General features: G+C 47.4%; 1 protein-coding gene across 2 annotated transcripts in view; it reads left to right on the top strand.

The window, feature by feature from the left end:
* The window catches only part of PCDH19 (protocadherin 19), a 59176-nt gene that overhangs the window by 34274 nt on the left and 5595 nt on the right, over positions 1-19307 (top strand). The window lies entirely within an intron of this gene.

Raw genomic sequence — 19307 nt, 5'->3', positions numbered from 1 at the left:
TTCTGTGCAGACATTCCAACCTGCCTGGACACCTTCCTGTGTAACCTCATCTGTGTGTTCCTGCTCTGGCGGGGGGATTGCACTGGATGAGCTTTCCAGGTCCCTTCCAACCCCTGACATTCTGTGATTCTGTGATGGGGCAGATTTTCTCCAGGTCCTGATGTAACCTTGACTCAAAGTCCAGCACTGGAGGCAAACGTGATTTCCAGCGGGGGGGTGATGTGCAGGGGGGTGCTGGGCAGGAGACCCACCAGCAGCATCGCCTCCGTGGGACAACGGTGGGTGATACAGGCGGCCGCGGGGGCTTTGCTGTCGGCTTGGAAGCTCCTCACGCCGGTTCGTCCCGGCAATAAGGGGAGATCTCAGCATGAAATGTTTTACAACACTGTAGAGCGTGGCGGTGCTTTTCCCGGGAAATGGCAGTGCAGACCAGATGTTTCGCAGGGTAATTGAAAATTCCATTTTATCAGAAAGCATTTGCTGTCAAAAAGTTTCATCTTTACTTCAACAAAGAGGTTGATTAGATCCCTCAGGACCTGAATTAGCATCTTTGAGGCTGGATACTCTGTTTTGTGATTCAGGTAGTTATTCCTCCCTTGGTTTTGCTCATTCTGGGACTTTTTTTTTAAATCCCTTTGCCCTGTTCCAAACAGCATTTGTGCAGGTTTGGCTTGTTTTCTTTGTGTGGATGGATACGGACACCTGGATCTGCTTAAATCCTTTCTATTATAATACCTTTTCACCTTGCCTTGAGCCAGAGCCATTCTTGTACTCTCTAAGTCGTAGAAGCTCTTGCCAGCATAGAAATCAGAAAAGAACTATTTCAAATATGTGATTTTAATGTTAGAAGCAACAGATTTCAAACTTTTCTTAATCCCCAGTGCTGACCAGTACTTTTACCATCAGTTGTAGAAAGAAAATCATTGTCCCAAGGAAGCAGTGACTTGCTGTTTAAGATAAAAATAGAATCCAAAAGAAAATATAAAAATAATAAACACACACTAATAATAAAAAAAGCCAGTGTTAGAAATAGTCACCACAGCCATAAAAATAGTGAAAAAGCTTTAAAATCAAAGTGAGAGGGTTTTTAAGCAATGTCAGTAATGTGTCTCTTCAGAGAATTGCTTCTAATAGCATCACTTCCATTTTTCTGGTGCCAGATCAGCAGTAAAGGTTGGCGTGAAATGTCATCTGGAAAGACCTGATCCTGCATACATTTCCACATTTGAGTAACTTTGCTCACATAGGTGGTTTAATTGTGTCTGACTCTCATAAACTCCAGCAAGACGAAGGGTTCTTTGAATAAAAATGGGCTATATTTAAATGCTTATGTTAAATCTTCTTTATACCATCACACAGTATAGAAATAGGCTTGGGTGTAAAGGAGAGCCAGGCACATGATATTCACTGAAACTTTTCTTGCTGGTTGCATCCTGAATTATGCAGATACATTGTCATTTAGGGGATCAGGTTTTATCTAGAATATTCCAATTGGTTCTTATGCTCATCTCCATAGTATCTGGGTGCATTTCAGGCATGAACTGAGAACATGACTAATGGTATTAACTGGAGGCAAACACAGGTATTAGAACTGTTGATTTTTTAAGCTGATTTCCAGCAGTTGTTCCACCTGCAACTCCCTTTTACTCTGCAGAAAGGCTGTACACAGAGCTGTATGAAAATGAAGACCTAAGTGACATATTCAAGGGCTTTGGAAGCTGGAAATACAGCTACATTTCTCTCTAAGTTTATACAAATTAATAAAAATACCTACTTCCTTGTATTCATATATGCAGCACAAGACATACAGTATAACATTCATCTGTGAGTGACAGCACATCCCTTAAGATGGATAAAGGCTGTAAGCTTTCTTTACAGGGCAATGTCAATTATTACAGCTCTTTTGATTTGTGTATTATTGCACGAATTGCTCAGTAAAGCAGCCTCAGAGCTCAGTGGTGCTCCTGCAGTGACCAGCCTGGAGGGAGCAGTCAGCTTCTCACAGTGCTTTGAAACCCCAGAGAAGGATTTTTATAATGAGTGGGTAAGCTGGGCTTTGGGAAGAGGAGTTGGTTGTCTTATGATTCCTACACTTTGAAATTATTACCTACTGAGCATCTCTGTCAGCTCACGGATGGCTGTGTGGTGGTTACTGATGCTGTTGTACACACAGGCTTTTTAGCAGGGTCTGTAGCAAGAGGACAAGGGGTGATGGTTTTAAACCAAGAGAGGGGAGATTCAGGCTGGACATGCAGAAGAAATTTGTGATGATGAGGGTGGTGAGAGGCTGTCCCAGGTTGGCCAGAGCGTTGGTGGATGCCCCGTCCCTGGAGACATCCCAGGCCAGGCTGGATGGGGCTCTGAGCAACCTGAGCTGGTGAAGATGTCCCTGCTCATGGCAGGGGTGGCACTGGGGGAGCCGGGAAGGTCCCTGCCAACCCAAACTATTCTATGATTCTTCCTTAGGTTGGTAGCTCTGTAGCACTGAACTTGCCTAAGCACAGCTTGTTGAAGTTCTCACTGGAAACTGGTGGTGGGGCAGGGTTGTCACTGATGTGACACTGAAGTCACATCCAGAGCAATAAATGGACACCAGTCACTTTCTGCAACAGCAGAACTAAGTAACAGATGTGTAACCTCCTTTGTTTGCATAAGGAGCATTATCATATATCCCACATTCCTGGCACTCTTTCTTCAGTTTTTAGGTTCCTTCCATCAAAGATAGTTCTTGCTGTGTCTCCACCACTCAGTTTCTCAGTCCAGGATCACAGGAGTTATAACCTTTAGATCCTCATTCCTTCCCATCTAAGCACAGAAAACTCTCACCAGATGTGAACATTTTGGCAACTTTGAGAGGAAAATGAAAACTTGGATCTGTGCCCCGTTGTATAGGTTATGAATGATCAACCCAGAAAGTTGGAGGATTTTATTGTACTTTTAAATGAGATTTTGTCAAATTTAGTTGTTGCTTACCCATATTTTTTATGGGTGACTGGACAGCAATTTATGGGGGATATGGAGAAGTTATATTTCTGATTAGGTAGTTTCAGCTTCTATTTGTGCTTAGTTTTGTTAACTGCTCCTAAACCCCAGTTGAAGCGGAAGGTTCACAGAGAAGCTCTTTGTCAGGGTTCAGCTGAAGGACGGGGCAGTGCTAACCCTGGCTCTCCCCAAGCATCCTTTTCCAAAACCACCACACAATACTTGGATTTTCAAGTATTTCTAAGATAAATAAACAATTCAGTCAAGCTTGCAGCTTCCTCTTCCCTTATAAACAAGCCAAAAAAAGGCTCGTGTGGACTTTTTTTTTCCTGTCCTTTGCCAGTATCCTCTAAGGAAGCCATTAACACTTTCTGTCTCACAGCAGTTAAGACTAGCAAAATGGTCAAGGTAATGGCCAGCATATTTAACAGTAGGGAAGGTATATGAATAAAACCTAACCTTCTGCTAACGCAGCAAGCCAGCACTTCCCGATCTCCTCCTGTAATCAATCTACATCGTTAATGACTCTGAAAACAGACTGAACTGCTGGGGCTGGCACCGGGAAACTTGCATTACAAACTAACCATCTCTTATTAACCTTTCGGTGTTTCCTTCACAACACTAATTAGAGCCAAATAAAACTGCTGTTTGTGAAACTCTTAAGTTAAAATACAATTTTCAGAGGAAATATGGTAAACTCCAAAGCTCCTGTTTGCTTGGCCTTTCTTTTTAATTATGATGGAGGATGGCTGTTACTTGTTTAACAGAGGCTTACATGATTAATGCTGCAATGTTACTGTAATTAAAACTGCAAAAAAAGATGTGATTGGAGCCCGTATAATTTACAGACATCTCCGCATTCTGGTGGCAGAGCAGCTCTAAGTGTTGCAAAGAGGAATCATAAAAATTTATTCTAATTAAAATTGCCAGATTGACTAAACAACAGGTGACTTATGTAACTTGAGCGACTTGCTCTTGGGGTGAGAAATCATCTGAAATCAGTGAATTATATAAAGCTGTCTATTATTCTGCTAAATGGGAAAAGTGTGTGCTTACCATAGCAACCTGCATCAATTTTGCAGCCGCTGGAAAATACAGGGCCCTTTATTAGAGGCGTAATCACCACAAACAGCGTGCTGACCCTCGGCTCCGTGGACACGGGATATATGGCGAGTTTCGGAGCAGCTTTTTGGGCACAGGCATTGCCATTGGGTTAAATCGCGTCCCGCTGTATTGAAACATGCGCCTGGCAGCTCAGGGGTGATTGGGGTACAGAGCTGGACCGGCACCTCTGGAGGGGCTGGTGCAAGTTGGGTGTCTGTTTTCTTCTCCCCAAAAAAAGTGGTGCAAATAACTTTGTCTGTGCAATGAAGATAAATAATTTGGGTCTCTCTTAATTATGTTTGCATGCTGCAGAGAGCTGTAGGGCAGGGGGCTGCGTCTGCCCTGGGTGCAGGGGAGGGAGCCCACACTTTCTAAAATAAGGTGCATATGGGTGAGTGTCTAAACTGCTCTGCTTCCAGCACGTAACTGCTGAAGGGAAGACATACCACTGGGTTTGTATGTAGGTTGTTTTACTAAATGATCTATGTAATAATATATAAGTCAAAACTCTAATAATTGGCACCAAACAGCCGAGAGAACTTGAAGCTTTTATCTCTCTTAAGGGAAGTGCTGCCACTCAAAACTCGTGAGCGCTATATTTTATTTCTCATACAGCATATATGAATGTAAGAGAGTAGATATTTTTAAATGGGTCACAGAATTATTAAGAAGTTTGGCAGCCTTTCCTGACGGTAGACACGCAGGTGTGCGGTGGAGCGGGCTGCGATGGGAAGCAGGAGCGCGGGGCTGTGCCAGGCTCCGGCTGGGGTTGGGTTGCCCTTGCTCGGTGATTTCCCTTTCCATCCAGTGTTGAACCCCGGTGTCTCTTTGGAAAATAAGTTGTTTAGAGGAAGTGTATTACAGATATATGCTAGCCACAATGTGTATAATCACATAAGAATAATGTGGCCTCATTTTTGCCGAGTATCTGTAATAGTAATGATCAGCTTCCCCACTCTCAGCTCTCTCAGTGTTTTTATTTTTCAGCAGAAACCCTTATTTTTTTTCTTCCATTTTCCTTATCATATTTTCACCCTTTTTCAAGTGTGGAGAATGACTTGCTTTGTAACCAGCTTCATTAGCTACTCGCACGTTGTGTTTCATTACAGGTACCCAGAGCTGGCTGCGGGTGAAGCACGTGGCAGCAGGTGACCGACGGTCACCGCTGTGTCACTTCACCTTCGGGCAGTGACAGTCACACTTGGGGCAGGGCAGGCAAGTCAGGTTGACATGGGTTGGGCTTGAGGTCTGGGTGTAGTAAATTAGAGGACATCTGGGTATGTGGAATGACTAGCTTTAGTGAAAGCAGAGCTCTACCCTGAAGAAATCCTGGGTTAACGTCAGTCCCTGTAGGAAAAGGAGAAAATTGAACCACAAAAAAAAACCCCAACAAAAATCCTTCTCTGAATTGAAGCAATAGGAAATGAAAATTGCTGAGATATACTGTCATGTGGGTAGTGGTGCTACCAACCTTGTGCTGCAGTAATTACCTCTATGCATGCAATTTGTGCTCGGCTACGACTGATTTCCCACATCATCCGGTGCCCAGGCGATATTCAATCAGTCCCAGCTGGAGAAAACGATCTTGGATTGTTTGGTGAGATTTCACCACAGATTCTACCACGCGTTTTAGGGAAGCACTCGGGAGCTGTACCCCCAAAACCTCCCTGGCAGAGGGAAGAGAGGTTGGATGGTCACAGGAGGGTCCCTGCAGTTAGGGGAGCCTAGCTGTGAGGCAGTGGGTGCTACATCCTGTGGCTGATGAAGATGAGGAGCTTCTGGCCTTTTCTAGGGAGAAGACTTAGCTCTGCTGGGTGTGTGCTGAAGAGAGCAGGGTTTGTGGTGGTTCTTGTGCTGTTTTATGTGGAAAAGGAAAGATTGAAGAGAATTGGTTGGAACTTTATGAGAAGTCTGAGGAAGGCAGGTGTCTGCATCACTTGCAAACCAAAATAGCTTGGGTACTTGATTTCCTCTGACTGCATTGGCTTCATTAACGATACGAGGCTGGTGCGAGTACAGCAGACGGTGCTGCCTTGTCTGCTCGTTAGCTGGTTTAATAGCCGAACTGCTCCCGATCCAAGTGAGGAGCAGGATTTGCTCTGTGAGAGGAGTGACTTTTGCAATTTAACTATCCGCGCTTGTGGATTTGATACAGCTCAGTGGGAAGTTACTAAGGGGCTGCTCCGGTTTGCGAAGAGGAATTTGGCTAGAAACCTGGAGCCAAAACCATACACAATAGTAATTCAGGAAGAGTCAGCCAGAAGGATTTTGGGGAGTAGTAGGTGCGTTGGTGTAGGATGTCAATACCTTTGGGGAGGGTCTGGCACACCTAGGTGGTTCCCTGTGTGGGCACTAGGTATGTACCGGACTTTATTCCTTGTTTTCCCTCTCTGTGTTTACCAGCTGAGTTGTCTGGGCCGGTGACATTGCTGCTCAGCAGCACGTTTCAATGGGAGCCGTGTCTTCCCGATGCCCCGCTCTGCCTGTCCTGTATGCGTGTCCCGAGGAGCCATCCCCAGGAGTGCAGGGCTGCCGGCTGCTCACCGCTTGACTTCCATGTCCTGCATCTGTTCTGACAGGCGATGCTTTTGCAGCCACTCTCTGATTAGTTTTGGTCCCTCAGATGCATTGATTTACAGACCTTTCCTCTGCAATACAGCTTTTCTCGATGACAGTCCATGAGGCACATGATAACTCAGCAGCCTAAATTATTCAGGCAAATTGAACGTGTTTGGCTTGTTCCGAACTTTTGTTTCCTTTCAGTGCTGTCAGGAGAACAGGTAGCCGTGATGCTTGTATCCACCTCATTCAAGTGCCGGGGAGACACAAATGACTCAAGTATAACCCATGTTTTACCTTATTTGTCACTTATTTCCACCTTCAGCCGAGATTTTTCTGGGCACTTTTGTGCCTCACAGAAATGTTTATTTTGCAGATAGGGTTGCTCCCCTCTGGTATGTTGCTGGGCTCTGGGAAATAACTTCATCTTGTACTAGAAACGCCCTTGTAAAATCCAAAGAAAATTCTGTATCTGTTCCACCCTTTAGCCACGTGTCCTTTTGTAGAAGTATATTCTCTCATGCAAATATTTTGCCCCATTAGTCATCACTGTAGGATCCAGGAACCTCACATTAATGAAGACAAGTAATTAAAATGAACAATTCCACCTGCAGTTCCCTCATTGCCTCACCTCTGCTTTGTCAGTCTTCCTTCATTGTTATTGGGTAGATAAATTCAATTAATTAACTATAAAATCCATGCAAGCCTTTCACTGGGCAGACGTGCCTTGCAGGGACCACCAAGCTCTGTCCTGTCAGGTGGAGAAGAGATACTTTGTCAGGGCAAAATTGTCCCCTTGCTTTCTGGAGACTGTTCTGCATCAGGAGCTTCTGGGTATAGCTGAAGGCATTTGCTTTCATTCTCCAAACAAGTGTCTGGAGATTTAGGACCTGACTCCAAGCCCGTTGAATCCAGCAGGACTCTATCAGCTGAGACCACTGGGCTTGAAATAGGACCCGAGAGAGACGGCGTCCTCGGGGGACGTGCTCTGGACTTTGCTTGAGACATCGGTCATCTCAGCCTGTGTTCAGAAGTGAACTCGGGGAACATCATATACCTGCTACTGAGCATCTCTCTGATTCAGCGAACAAGGCACAGCTGCTGCTGGAGGATGGAGCCTTGCCTCGGAAAATTCTAGCTGCAAATGAGACGCGTGATTTTAGGAATTAGAATAATTACCCCCTGGAACAGGTTCCCAAGGGATGTGATATATTCTGTATCACTTAGAGTCTTTAAATCACATTTGCATGTTTTCCCTAAAAGCGTGCCTAGTCACTCAAAGTGAAGGGCTGTGCTCAAGAAGCGCGGTGTGACAGAGCTGAGCGTCCCCTGGCTTGCAAGGGAGCGGAGCAGGGAGTTGCTGCAGTCCCGCATGGATTAAGCTCTGCAGATCCCTCGAGGAGTGGGTTTTGGCACATCCTCGAGGAGAAGTGCTCATGATCATCCCCTCGGCCCGCACTGACTGCCATACAGGAATGTGCAGAATTGAGCGATTGGGGATGATTCAGGAGTGAACTCCCCCAGTCAAAATCTGCCTTCCCTTTCCCAACACACACACAGAGCCTTCCTCGCTGAATCAGACATCCCTAGGGCTGAGCAATCCTGGCTGTATCAGTGTTTCCAAGATCTTCCCTCCCACCGCTCCCTAAATGATGAGAATGTTTTTGAAGACCTCATTTCCTGGACTTTCCCTTTTATCTCTCCAAACAGCAAGTAAACGAGCAGCCCTTTAGTTTTTAGTTACTGCTCTGCACCCGGTGAGCTATCAGAGGCTGTTGACGACGACTTTTTTCTGTGCTCCTGCCTGCAGGATTTGGGGAGATAATTCATTTGGTCCTGGTGCTTTGTCAACTTTCAGCAGTTGTAATTGCCTAATGATCAGTGCCGATGCTGTTGTTAAGCCTGTTAAAACTTTTGTCCTGCTGAACAGCCAGACTGCGGCTGTCTCGTCATGCTGTGCCTGCTGTGTCGGCTGGGGCCGCCTTTGATGCTCCCTCCCCATCTCCGGCTTGGTTGCTGCTTCCCACCCACCCTCAGCTGCTGCTGGTGCCTGCTGAGTGGGGGGATGGATGCAGCATGGTGCTCCCCATGCTACAGTGTACAAATAATGGAAGAATAACCCCATGGAAAGGCAGATGCTTTGCAGGATGAATCTCCTCTTGCCTGCCCTGGTGCCTGTGCGGGTCCTGAGGAGCCCGGTGCTGGGTGCTCCATCACCCTGAGCCCATGCAGAGCATCGAGAGATGCTCTTTGGAGGAGGCTGTCACTGGTAGGGCATTGCTATTTAGCAACCTTACCGCCATTTTTGTTCTTCCATCTCTTTTCCACTTTCATTGTATTTTTTTAGAGCCCTAATTGGCCACGTTTCATGCTATCACCTTCTTAGCTATGCATCCGAGGTGCCCAACTGGCTGGTGCCATCTCTCAAAGCTCCCGTCGCTCATCCTTGCCTCTTCCAAGGCTGTTTCTTACTTAATGGCACACACTGAACATGAATGCATTACCATCCCTTTTCCAAGAACAGTCTCCATCCACTCTTCTCTCGTCCCCCAGTGCCTCATCCAATTTAATTAATTATACTTAGTATATTACGCATCCTGTCAAAGTTTTTCCTTTCCGAGGTTTAATGGTTTTTTAATTCTAATGCATGCTGCATGTGTAAGTGTTTTAGAAAGGAGGCGAGCGTGCAGTGGCAAGGAGGCAGCATTACAGCTGTGTGCCACAGACAGCCAGGGTGGATGGATCCCTGTAGAGAGGCTCCAGCAGAGTTACTGCAGGACCGCATTGCCTGCCTTCCCCTTGCATCCCCCTTCTTGTGCTCGGGCTGGAAAACCAGGCTGATTCCCACTGCAGAGGGACACGTTTGGGTTAAACCTACCCACTTATGGTCCATCCCGTGCTCCTGCCGCAGAAGCAGGCGCCTGGTTGGCGGCTCAGCCTCGGCACCGGCTGTGTCTTCACGGCTGCTGCAGCCCTGTGGTGAACTCCAGTGTAATGAACTTGACTCTTCTCCGTGCTCTAACTGTGCCTGAAAGCACCAAATTACATCAGTCATTTTGGCGTTGCTTTATCCCTTTGAAGAAAGGCTGTGTTAAGGATGTGGTGGGGACTAGACTCATCAGGTAATGCCGGCTGGGGCTGGTACCTATCGCTCTTTATTTCCCAGTGACAGTTAAAAGGTTTGGTCAGAAAAGTGGTTCAGGAGGAATAACTTTGTGGAGTCTTATACTTACTAGCATTGGATGTTTCCAGATAAAACCTGCTCAGACTAAGAGGGCTGTGGGTTTGTGTGTTTTAGGTTGTTTGTTTTTTTTTCGCCTGTCAGCATTGCAAAGTGCTTAGGTTTTGAAAATCCAGCTGGGCTCTGTCTGTCTGTCACACCATCACCAGCAGTAATGATGCCGTGGTGCAATTTAACTGACAGCCCTGTGAACCGGGGCCAGGAGCCAACACAACCCAGCCTGACCTCGGGGCAGCGCTGCAGAAACGCGCTGTGGAGAAATGGGAAATCACGGGACGCTGCACGGGCAGAGGTTGAGGCAGAGGTTGGGGCAGAGGCCAACGTGCTCCAGCTGCACCGGAGCTGCCCGACTTGGGGAACAGGAGCCTCCTGCCCCCTGTGTTGGAGACATGGGATGGGAACACGTGGCAGGACCCCAGGGCAGCGTGAGACCCCCCCCATGTAGGACTCAGCACCAGTGCCCAGGTGCCCATGGTTGGCATCAGCTTGGCCAGGATGGCTGGAGCCATGGAGCTGCCTGCTTTCCCTGCAGCACTTACACAGGGCATGAAAATCGGGTTATTTTCCATTCCCGTTGCTCAGCTCTCTCCCTGTGGCTCTTCAGTTTGCAGCTCCAGACAAACACAAGGGCTTGTTCTCCATCTCTCCCCCATGGCTGTGGAGCGAACAGGATGGGATGGGATGGGTTGGGGTAGGGTGGGATGGGATGGGACCCCACCTGCCTTGCTGGAAGTTAAACTTACTCATGACTTGCAGGTAGTGTAGTCTCCCTACACTTATAATGAGATTTTAGATTTGACTCTTGACCTTATAGTAATTTTATGTGTATATTTACACACTATGTACACTCCCTTAATTAAAGAAGGTAAACTTAATTGCCAGAACAAAGCTTCTGCTGAGTTAAACAGGCCAGATTCCCAGGCTTTGCCAATGCTATGATCTCTTCTAGGGCTGGTCTAATCTATGGCTGCTGCTTCCCTAGCATCGCTCTTACCCCTCCTCGACGTGGAGATGTAGCCCCATTTGAGCCCTCCATGTAGATCTGTGGCCAGGGCAGAGCCACAGAAGTGTCCTTGTCCGGCAGTGGTCACAGTGCCGGGTTAGGCTGTGAGTGCTGTTGGGTGCTGGACAATGTAGAGCAGTTTTTGCAGACCTGTCCCCATGGCTGTCCTGGTTCTCTGTGGGATTTTCTGATGCACTTGCCACCCAATGCCAGCATCTTTGTCATGGGACATCCCCGTGCTTCAGAGAAGAGGATCCAACAGTGTGGAAAAGCCCTGTGTTCATCCAAAAAAGAGTTAAAGTACAACACCAGGGAGGGGATAATGCTGGACTCCAGAGTGGAGGAGTGAGAGGTCAATGTCCTGATGAGAAATGGCCAGCAACAAATGTTTTTGGTTTTTAAAAAAAAGGGGGAGGGGGAAAAATTCCCTAGTTATTTCCCAAGGGTGGGGAACGCCCCATCGTGCTGGGAAGCCTTCCAGCTCCCTCCGCTCTTCAGAGCTGCGCACTTTTCAAAAGTACAAAGAGCTTCTCATAATGTTTTGCCTTGTGGGTACGTCTATGATTAATTCCGTGCAAGCATTACTGGTGCAATAACAATACTGGAGGTCCTAAAACTGAAAAAAGGAAACACATTTGGCTCATACTTCATACACAATCACTTGCACTTAAGCTATTGATAGTTGATTGGGATCTGTAGACTGCTGGGCTGGTGCCACTGGGTTTCTGAGCGCGTTCAATGGCTGGAACAGACAGCAAGGCTGTAGGTTTTGGCAAGCTGGAGGTCTCATTAGTCAGGCTGACTGTATCTGACACGAGAGATTCCCATCCACCAAGATGAAGCTCACTTCCCTAGGCTTTGGCTGACGTCCCAACAATATTTACATGAAGGACAACAGAGGATCAGTGTTAGATTAAGGCTGTGAGTTTCCAGTAGGCAGACAGTTAAATATTCTATTGAAATACTCTTTTGATTATTTAGATAATAATGAAGTTTATGCATGTCCTTGAGAAATCTGGGAAAGGCAGTTGTTTTATGCTAAGCATGCAAAGATGTGTTTAATCTTGATAATAGGAGTAAATTATGTATCAGCGTTTATAACCTCCGCTCCTTTATTTCTCACTTGTTGTGTGGAAGCACCACAAACCCTGCAGCAAAGGGAGAGGAAGAGGAGGAGGGGGCAGGTAGGGGTCTCACCTGCATCCCCACTCCTGCCGACACCCTAGTCCTCCACATCCCACGGCCAGAGGATGAGGATGGGTTGTTCTGCTTCCTCCTGGCCAAGAGAAGTGCTGCAGAAGGCTGTGGTAAAACGTGTGCTGTGAGGCCCCCAAGGGCTGTACGGTGGTGCCGAGGGCAGGGATGCTGCTCTGACAAGCGCTGAGCCAGGAGTTGGCCCGGTACAGGCAGCTGGGAATTGCTTCTTATCTCCCCCAACTGTAATTTCTGTTTTGTTGGATTTTTATCAGAATTGTCGTTATTTTCCGAGCAACGCCTAGTTTTGAATGGGAAAGGGTAATAATTCGATTTAGTGCTGCCATTGGAATGTGGATGCCTGGCTGGTACTGCGTTACCCTGACAGAACGCCTGAATTTGTCTGTTTTGGATTTGACAACAGTGGAGAAAAGTAACCTTTGGATTAATTTGCTTTAGCAACTAAAGTCCCATTAAATGGAAGGCAGCTGGTGTCAAAGGCATAAACAGAGACAAAGTTTTGCTCCCAATTGTGGGAAATGTGTTTAAACAGACTAGAAATGTTTCCATCTCTGCAGGGTATAATATACTCAAATGGTTACATTAACATGAAAAAAATATAAGAAAGAGTGTATTTAGGACAATCCCTCTGTATCCAGCGTTAATGAAATTGAATTCCAGTAATGAAGTCAAAGGGTTGTATTCTGCGCTCGTGCAGGCAACACAGTAACTGCCATTAGCGTTAATGGGAGCCGTGCCTATGAATTACAGAGCTGTAATGGCTGGAGATGGAAAAGGTCTATTGAATCCTGGAGTGCAGGACCAAATCCTGTGTCCTCACATCAGCTGAGATGCTGGTGAGCCCTATATCGAGGCGTGAGTAGAGGAGTTTCAGAGGTGAAATCCCCACCATTCAGGGGCCAGCAAGAGCTCTACAGACCACTTAAGGAAAGGATTAATTGGAGTTTAAATGGTGTGTTCCGCTGGCCCTCTGAAAGGGCATTGATTTTGCCATGTGAATGAGGTGGGGATTGGCCCGTGGTCCCAGATAAAGGGGTGCAGCCGGCATTAAATTGCATTCCAGCCCAAGAAACCTCCTGGGTCTTGCTCTGCTGTAGTGCTCAGTGTGCCCATGCACCAGCTCCTCTTTGCTTTGGGTGATCGCCTTCCTTCCCACAGCTGCCTTCTCATCCCAGAGGCTTTGGTGTGAGAAGCACTGGGGAAGGTGTTTTTCCAGAGAAAATCTTTTGCATCAAATAATTCCGTAGCCCTCCAGTGCGTAGTTCACCAGTCACCCCGATGTGTTGGTGTGTCGGTCTTTATTCGCGATCCAGGGACCATTCTGCAGAAGGAAGGGTGTTATTAATGGCAATATAGAGCAGGAGAAGAGGTGAATGGGCCAAACGCCAGCCTGGTGTAAATCAGCATGGGTCCTCAGTGCTTTTTGGGAGCTGTGTTGTAGCTACAGTGGCTGGAGCGAGCCCATTGCATCCCTGCATTGACCATGAGCTGCGTTCTGCCATGGGTCCTTAGCAGCAGTTGCCTGATAAATTAATCTAATTCACATCCCTTATTTTGTTAAAATAATTCCTTGCAGGCATTTGCTTTGTCCAAGCACTGTTGACCTTCTGTGTCGGGATAGACAATCCAGGATTAAAAATACAGCATTTCTTAGTTTGCATAAATCCTGAACAATGGCGAAAGAGAGGAAAAGAAAGGCTCCTCGTTGCGGTAAAGAGCATTTGTCACTGTCCCTGCTTATTAGTATCCTCCGAGCATTGTGCAAGGGAAGCCATGCCAGGATTACATTTCTGCATAGACTGGAGATTTCTTATTAGGAAAGGCGAAGAAGACTCTGTAAAAGCCGATAGGTCAAAAATATAATACACTATTCCCCACCTCTTGTTTCCTGATATTATGCTATTACGGGAGATAAAGGAGAGGTGCAGAGTCTTAATTTACAAGCAGATGATGAACCATGGCTGGGGACTGTTTGTATTTTGCTCGAGCTTATTATTTTATCTGGAGCGTGATGCGGTGGATCACTGCTCCGGAGCCGGGAACAGCCGCTGCTGGGGGATGGAGGGGAGTTGGGGTCCTTGGTGTGCCCGGGGTGCTGGGTGCTGGCTCAGGGACATGCCTCGCACCTCGTGGTGTACGTTCCCAAGAAAATGAAGGTGCTGGAGTTTGAAAAGAAACCCCGAAGTAGCTGGAAGAGGAGCGTTAAATAATGCAGTTGCGCATTGTCCATGAAAGATGGCTAACCATGAGTAAACATCAACAACTGTGTTTGATCCCTTCATGTTTGCTATTTATTCATATTTATTATTCATAAATTCCGTCACAAATGTTAGGCCCGCACCCCAGTGAGACATTTGCATTTTATTTTAAGTTTGATTTTTTTCCCCCCCGCCCTTAGTTTCGTGAACTGAGATTTAATGACTTGCTTTTCCACATCATTCCCGTGCTGGTTCTCCCTGGCTCTCCTCTTGTTTCAGGAAGAGATTTCTAACATGGAAAAGTGATATTTGAATAGATTCCCCTAAGGCAATCAATTTACTTTTAATTTGTCTGGAACTAAGCTTTTCTTTGTTGCAATGAGAAAGGATTGAAACTGCTGTAAAATTTATTAGCTTCCAGGAAGATTTTGAAATGAATTTTTTAATGATCGTGCTGTTTGCTGTACCCAGGAGCAGTGTCATCGTGATTACAGTATAATCATACAGTTGCTGAAGAAACACCGAAATGTGGAGATAAAGCCTGGCTCCCACACCAGGGTCCACGTGGTACCAGCCCAGGCAGGGGCTGGGGGCTCTGGGCTAGGGATGCTCGATATGATGCTCCCCCCTGCATCCCCTGTCCCAGGCACGTCTCAGCCGTGCTGCTATTCTTCTAGTCGCTCTTCTCCTTCTTATTTTTCATTTTCAAGCAACTCCTCCGCTCCTTTTCCTTGCTCCCCATGTAATAGCACAAATGAGCTCTACTTACTCACCTCGGCAAAGCTGCTTTGACATGGATTGGATTGAACTGAGCGGCTGTTTGAAAATGGAAACTCCAGGGACTATTGTCATCGCCCAAATTGCACCTTAGATTGTATAACAGCACATGTCATCTGGCCGTTTATCAGGAATATTACATTCCCAGGCACTTGCACCTTGCTACGATTTAACTTTGTCTCTTTGGCCAGTGCTGCGATTCCACTGGAGATAATTCAATTGCTCTGAGAGCTGAATGGGCACCTTGTGCACTGGCTTCATGTTACTCTGCCGCAGGTACGCAGGCTTTGAATAGGAAGCTAAAAGCATTTGTACACCCTGGATGTTCGTTAATCCTTCCTTTTAATGAGAGAAGGCCCTGTGCAGGGAGGAGCTGGAGGCTCTGTTGCTTCAGCATTCACCCCATGTCCTCTGCCAGCTCCTTCTGGGCTCCTCTTGGCTCCTGGCTCTTGGGCATCCATCCCACCTCCCTGCTCTTCTGGCCACAAGCTTTCATGGTAAGACTGGGAGGTGTTGAGGTTGCTCAGACCCCTTGGATGGGTGCTGTGCTGGGCTCAGCCCCAGGAATTGGGGCAGCCCCAGGGTTTCACGTCACCTCCCTGCTTCTTGTGTCACTGTGCTGTTGCCACCAGCTCCCATTTCCCAACCAGTGACGTGGGCTGTTGGATGTGCTGCGGAGGTCGTTGTCTCTCCCACCAGGTCTTTCTGCAGATGCTGGTTCTTGGCAGGGTGCTGCCTGGCTCAGACCCCCCAGGCAGCACAGGCAGTACAGGCAGCGTGTGGGGCTGGATGGCACCTCTTATTAGTTGCCTTTGTGCTGGTCCCTCAAGGTGCAAGTAGAGCAGGTTAGAAATCTGGAGCTCAACATGGGTTTTGATGTACTTGTTGAGGACTGTGTTTATTCCAGAGGTGGCTGTTTGTTTTGTTTTATTTCACATTTGCTGTGTGAGAGCCTGCATTTAGCAATGTCATTTAGCAGTGACATATTTTTTCTGCCAAGCCTGACTTCAGGATAACCGCTCACCTCTTGATGGTGAGGCTTCTCCTGGGACATTTTGTGCCTAGGGAACATTGTAAAAACCACCGTGCCCTAAGGTGCTCTGAAACGGGATTCTGGATTTATGATGGGTGAAGAAAGAGTGGCTGAAAAATGGGCATTGCTGCTGTGGGACCCACGCAGCTCACGTGCCAGACTGCAGGGAAGTCACCCGTATGTGGCATCTGCACTTGGATGAGCTGTTCAGCATCTCTCTGCACAGCTTGCGTGCAACACGGGTATCCCCGCACCCTGATTTGTGATGGGACCTTCCCCTCAGCATGCACATGATGTGCTCAGCTTGTTAGAAAGCCCAGGGTGGCCATGGTGTTCCCCTTCCCCCGGGTCCTTGACAGCCTAGTGCCTTGGGCTCCTTGGGGACTTCTCCCAAGTAGCAAGTGATAGGATGAGAGGAAACGGCCTGAAGTTGCACCAGGGCAGGATTATATTGGATATTAGGAAAAAAATCTTAACGGAAAGGGTTGTCAGGCACTGGAACAGGCTGCCCGGGGAAGAGGTGGAGTCACCATCCCTGGAAGGGTTTAAAAGACATGTGGATGAGGCTCTTAGGGACATGGTTTAGTGCTGAAGTTAGGCTGATGTTTGGACTCTATGATCTTGAGGGTCTCTTCCAACCAAAATGATTATACGATTCTGTACAGGATGAGGAGTTTTCTCGGTGGCCCGTGCAGAGCAGCACCAAAGCCACAGGGTTCCTCACCCCGCGCTGCCCCTCTGTTGTTTCTTCCTCCCTTGCCTCCCACCAGGCCCCAGCAGGCAGTAGTTTCACGGCATTTTGCTCAAGCCCATGCCAGCGTGGAGGTGGGAAGCCGCCTGTTTTGGCTGCCTGCCACTCATCATGTTGTGCGTGGTGCGGTGGTTATTACCTGGGCTTTGCTCTTTGCATTAAGAGCCGTTTTTAGTGCAGACAGTGACATTCGTATTGACTAGGGCAGGTCTAGGGCTGTAAAAGAATTTCCTGTTGTCCTATTTCCGATTGTTAAAGCAGTAAAAAACAAAGACAGAGCAGTGCAATAAAGAGCCTGTGGATGTGAATGACCATCCTGGGTGCTGTTAGGGCTGGTGAGTCAGACCCAGCTGCAAAGGGCAGTGCCAGGATCGTGCCCGGCAGCTCCCTGCCCGCCTCTGCGGAGGAGGATGCAAAGTGACATCCCTGGACTCAGCATGCCAGAGGGGCCCACACTCCTCTGAGCTTCCCTTCTTGGGACCTGGGATAGCTGGGCTGCTTGTGTGTATCAACAGGCCATGCTTGCAGCGTAAAAAATAGTATTTTATATCAACTACAGGGACAAGACAGTGATGGGTGGGTAGCTGAAGATGCTCATTCTGCTGTGGGGAAGCGGCTGCTGCTCAGGGCTATGTGCTGGTCCCTGGGTGTCCTGCTGGGCAGCCTGGACACATGTTGTCCCCGAGAGCAGGATGGTTTCTGGCTGCGGGACATGGTCTTTGCAGACCAAAGCTGAGATGTGTGGTGGGGACAGGAGCAGGAATGCACAATGTGAGGTGGAGTTGCCTGATGTCTTCAGCTCTGTGGATGGCTGCTGACTCCTGCCCCTCTGCCTGTCAGCCTGGCGTCTTTTGTACTTGTTACAGTCCCTTCATAAAATAAAAGATTGAAACAGTATAATTTAATGTGATGCTTTTCATATCTTCTCCTGCCTTCATTTCAGCTGGCGCGACTTGCAGACAAGCGTCTTGGTGTCCAAAGCAGATCATCTCCCCAGCAGATAGGCACCATGCTGGCAGTCTTTAATAAAACTGCTCTTAAAGCACAGGTTCCTTTCTAGGGTTTGAGGAATATCCACTTACAGTGCAGTAATCAGTGAAGTCCTTGATTGGTTTTTAACTGTAAAATGTGCTTGGAATGAGTCAAGGCAAAACAAACATACCTGTGCTCCATCCAGACTGAGGTTTGCCTCGGCTGCGGTGGTCCCATGGATTTGGGGCTGAGCTGATGCTGGGAGGGAAGGTGAGGAGCAGTGACTCCCCCCATGCTGGACCAGCCAGCCCAGCTCACACCCAGATCTGGCCTTTCATGTTTGCGGAGAGACTGAAGTGATGTGTGCTCCAGCAACGTGCCCAAGGTCACACAGCACAATAAATCAGTGTCTCATCGGGGATGAGAACTCAAGATATTTCTGTAGCCCCTCCAGCCATCACCAAGTCTTCTGCTATCACAGCCAGACTACACAACCTTGTATGCCTGTAGCACCCTTTTGAAGTTAAGCTGTGGATAAATAGACAGACAGCAACACTTTCTGGGCAATTTTTCTTTTTTTTTTTTTCTGCTCAAGTACTTGAAAGTAACAGAATCAAAGTATAAGAGCATGGGCTTTTAGATCGCGGTGCAGGTTGTTCTGCATGTAAGGCTCAGAGCATCCTTCTCTCCAACTGCTGTAAAGGCAGCTGCCGAAACCCAGACCTCCTACACAGCCACCCAGCGCCGCGTTCCGCACCACCAGGGAGCTGCTCTGATGTGGAGAAAAAGCTAATGTTTTACCCATGGATTTTTTAATTAATTGGCTTCTTCTCCTTTAAAAAAAAAAAATCCTCTTTTTTTTTTTTTTTGAGGTCTGCCTTTTACTCATTTATTCTCTGTAAGTGTTAAGCTGCTCATATTTTGGCGCATTGTGTTATGTGCTGAGAATTTTTATCAGCCACCCTAGTGCTCGAATGTGGTGGAAATACCAATGTGGCTGAGGAGCGGAGGTTATGCACACAGATGTACAAAGCATCAAAATGAACGGTTTGCAGACGGATGGGAAGCAAACCCAGGCTGAGTCTGCACCTTCGCAGGCTTCGATCCATCAAACCGGCACTGACTGAGCGCGGTCTTGTATGGATAATGGCATTAATGCTTAATGCTGCTTTGTGTGTATATAGGTGACAATAGGACGGAGCTGTGTCTTTGTGTAGGGAAAGGTTGTGCTTTATGATGGCTAGCTGCAATGACACATTCTTATCAAATGAAGGAAAATTCGTAAGCTGAGACTGAGAAGCAGCCAGGAGCCTGCAGTTTTCGGCAGGAGCTGCGGTCGGATGCTCAGCAAAGGCTGGGGAAGCTGAGACTCCTGGATTTTCTTTCCAGTTTTCACTTGGCTGAGCCTGGCTGCTTCCCTGGGCCCCGGCTCGTGTTTGCAATGCAGTCCTGAGCACAGGGCATGAGGGTTT

The sequence above is a fragment of the Columba livia genome, chromosome 12, assembly GCF_036013475.1.
Source record: "Columba livia isolate bColLiv1 breed racing homer chromosome 12, bColLiv1.pat.W.v2, whole genome shotgun sequence".
Lineage (NCBI taxonomy): Eukaryota > Metazoa > Chordata > Aves > Columbiformes > Columbidae > Columba > Columba livia.
Note: the sequence above shows the minus strand (reverse complement) of the source record. Positions and strands in the feature narration are given on the sequence as shown.